The 3,653-nt window shown below is 33.4% G+C and overlaps 1 long non-coding RNA gene across 1 annotated transcript; it reads left to right on the top strand.

The window, feature by feature from the left end:
• Nucleotides 1-956: 956 nt before the first annotated feature.
• On the top strand, nucleotides 957-3,387 carry LOC121813901. Its single transcript, XR_006053955.1, has 3 exons — nucleotides 957-1,389; nucleotides 1,748-1,812; nucleotides 2,202-3,387. It is a non-coding gene; the product is annotated as an uncharacterized LOC121813901 (long non-coding RNA).
• The last annotated feature ends 266 nt before the right edge of the window (nucleotides 3,388-3,653 follow it).

Here is a 3,653-nt window from a genome sequence, read left to right as displayed (position 1 = left end):
GAGAGAGAGAGAGAGAGAGAGAGAGAGAGAGAGAGGAATAAACTTCCAAAGACATCAGTATGATGTATGGCCATTGTTTGTTGGACCCCTGTAGTTACCATCCTCATTAAATATAAACAGTTGAAGAAAGTTTCACAATTTAAATTTTTTTTCAACAAATATCATGTATACAATTATGTTGTTTTAATGACATTTAGCATTTATCCTAAGTTCACAAAGCATATATGCACACTTCCTCCACCAGATATCAATGTTAAACATAAGTTCATTACAATTTTTAACACTTGCAGAAATGAATCTTCATTCTTTTGCAGACAGTTTGACTAAATCTGAAAATAACCTTTCATGAAATATAGATAGTAAAGTTGTCACTGGTTCATTTGTTACTGAACTAATCAAAGCACAGGCTGATCTTTGTCTAACAATTACCCAGAAAATATTCATGAAAATGTCTGAACTCAAATTGAAGTATGGTATGTCTTTAATATCAAATGGCATCATCATCATGGCCTTCCTCACTGTTTCTGATACACATTTGGGTGTGATGCTCTTTTAAACACCCCCTGGTCCTAAACTATTGCGGATAAAATGAAATAAATATCAAATTAAATGATGAATAGAAATATTTACAGCATGAATTCCTTACTAAGTTGGTAGGTTGTCACAGCAGAGCTGTGCTTGCATAAATATGTAATTGAGTAAGATTGTAACTTCGGATCAGACATTTGATAAGACTGGTTTCAGACACCTATTTTTAGCTGTCATCAACAAGTATCACTGAGGCTGGAACAAACTGTCAGCGGTTAAAACCTCTGAGGAAGGTATGAAATGTTTACTTCCTCTTCATGTGCTTTACCCTCGTATTATATCTCTTTATCTCTGTTGATGCAAATTCTGAGCCCATGGATTTCTGTTCACCAGTCTAGTCAAACAAAGAGGAAAAATATAGTATTCGCAATTTTGTAGGTTACATTCAAATGTTTTATTTGTGAATACGCTGTTTGGGAAAACAAATTTTCTGTTTGGGACTGGCAGAGAAAAAAGAGAAACAGATGCTCCTGAGGTACTTGGTTTAGAAAGAAGCTTTAAATAAGCTGCACATTTGCATGGTTCAGATTAAAGTGTTTTCAGTGTGGGAAAATACTTGATGTACTGAGCTACATCACACACTGAGGTTTCTGTGGTTATTTTGCAGCTGAGTGCCAGAAATATCAATCAGAGGATCTAATGTCTTCTAATCTGTGTAACTGTGGTTTAACAACAACATCACATCAGTTTGAGACTGCAGGTGGAACAAATACCTGCAGCCTTCAGACGACTGCAGAGACCTGCAACTATTAAGAAGTAACCTTCACGTTAGCTTTCTAACTTTTGTGGATTACAGAACTGGTAAGAATACTAATTAATTTTTATTCCATCTGCCTCAGTAAAATGAATCTTCAAATATTAGCTTCATTTGTCATGGTCATCCATATTACAAAACCTTTTTAAAATTAAAAAAACATACTGTACAGATAAGTCGTCCATGTACAAGTTTAGGAAACATATGAAACATTTGCTGTGTAAAAAAAACTCATTTTATTTGAGCAATTTCTGAATTCTAGATGTGTAAGAACAATTTGTGAACACATTAGTATTTTGCGGTCAGGAGTTTAAGCAGGTTGTAGCTGCAGCTGTTTTCATGGATTTTCATGGATTCTGGGTAGACCACAGACTGAGCTTTTCTGTCACTGATGACTCATTTTAGAGAGAACACATTTTGAGTCTCAGCCATGTGGACACAACAGAGAAACTTCTTCTATTTGACCATCGGTGAGATGAACTTTACATCAATGAATTATTTTCTTTCTTTGCTATACTAACGATGGGCATAACTTTGTGCTGAACATTGGGGAGGCCGTGTCAAGATCTCTGTCTAAATAAATTAATCTGGGTAAATTCTCAGATGATTAAACATGGAACTATGTAGCTGAAACGACTAAAGAAAATGAACAGCCTATTTATGCAAGATAGTTCATAATTTTATTTGGGGTGGGGGGTGGGGGTGGTGGTGGGGGGGGGGGTTGTATTGGCTGGGTCCCCAACCCCCCTGGAAATCAGCGTTCAGTTCCTTAAAGGTTTTCTGTTATTTATTGCATCCAAATTAGAAACAAGAACAGCTCATTATTTCAGCATAATAAGTTGTATTTTCTTTTCTACAGTCTCGTATCTGTTTGCATCTTCAGCATCTGCAGGTCAGTCATGAACAGCATCAGACTCACAAATGTTTTGCCAACCACCAGATAAAACAGTTTTGCTACATTAAATTACATTAAATCCACGTTTTCCCTCTTTTGTTCTTTTGATACATGCAATGCTTTATTTTTATCTATTCTTTTATTAGATTAGATCTTTTATTAGTTTCTTTGAATAAGTGAATGAATTGTTTAAAATATAAACCAACAGTACTAATGATCATTTGAAAATTTGTTTTAATAGGTACACATTAACCTATATGTGTGTGTGTGTGTGTGTGTGTGTGTGTGTGTGTGTTCAAGGAATGAAGGATTGCTTTAAAAGCAGCATTTTGCATTTTAATGTAGATGAAATAATTATAAACTAAGAAACTTTGTTTGGATCAGAACTCATAGGAAAAAAACGAACTCTGCACTATCCGTTGTACAGCAGCAGTGTGTGACCATGTTATTCCGTATTATTATCGTTTTTATGTACATAGAAATATTTTTTACTTAGTATGAAAATCAAATGTAAAAAACATTTAATGAAAACTTAAACTTACTACAATAACTCTTTTCAGGATTATCCATGTCAACTGGAAAAGTAAAATGTAAAACAATTGTAGCACATTTATTTGGTTTATAATATTAGGCCATATTTATCTGTTTGCAAGTCATTTAGCTCCTATTTTAGCACCATCACATTGCACAATAATGACTGCCATGTATTTTTACAAGCTTCTATCATGAATCATGTTTTAATAGTGTTGAAATTAAACTTATTGCTACATTTCAGAGAGCATCTTATTTTGAAGGTTTCAGGCAATGCAGTCTACAGTTATTCAATCTCTTTTTACATTGAATTAAAAATCATATTTTTAATAAATCAAGGATTTTGAAATAATTAAGTTTTAAAATAGTTTCTGTAACATTTAGATTATGTTGCCAGTAATTTAGTTTTTTTAAAGCTCAAAGACATTTTTCTTCGTGAAATATGAATGCTGCACACTGCGGCTGTTTTATATTTTTTTGTTATATTTTTTTTATTGTCTTCTTTTTTTTCTTTTTATAAGTGAATTTGCTTATTTATCACATTTTTGCCACATGCATTAGTTGTGGGTTTCAGTTATCAATTTCAGATTAAAATCGAATTTAGCTTGAATAATGCGATATCGATTCATTAAATCCTGAATCGAATGTGTGTGTATATCTATCTATCTATAGATATATATAGATATAGAAAGATAGATATATATCTATATCTCTCTATAGAGATATCTCTCTATAGCAAGAAACACCAGAATCTCATATTAAAGCTTTCATTCCAACAACCAACAAACAGCTAAAACAACAATTGAGAGCAGGTTAACGATTCTGTCAGCGGTGTGTGGAGGCGAGGAGGAAGGAACCGAAACGTAGGACTCGCAGGTAGGTGAA

Source organism: Haplochromis burtoni, unplaced genomic scaffold, assembly GCF_018398535.1.
Source record: "Haplochromis burtoni strain Fernald_Lab_line unplaced genomic scaffold, NCSU_Asbu1 Contig_3390, whole genome shotgun sequence".
Classification (NCBI taxonomy): domain Eukaryota; kingdom Metazoa; phylum Chordata; class Actinopteri; order Cichliformes; family Cichlidae; genus Haplochromis; species Haplochromis burtoni.
The sequence above is the reverse complement of the archived record's forward strand: the minus strand, read 5'-3'. Positions and strand labels throughout refer to the sequence as shown.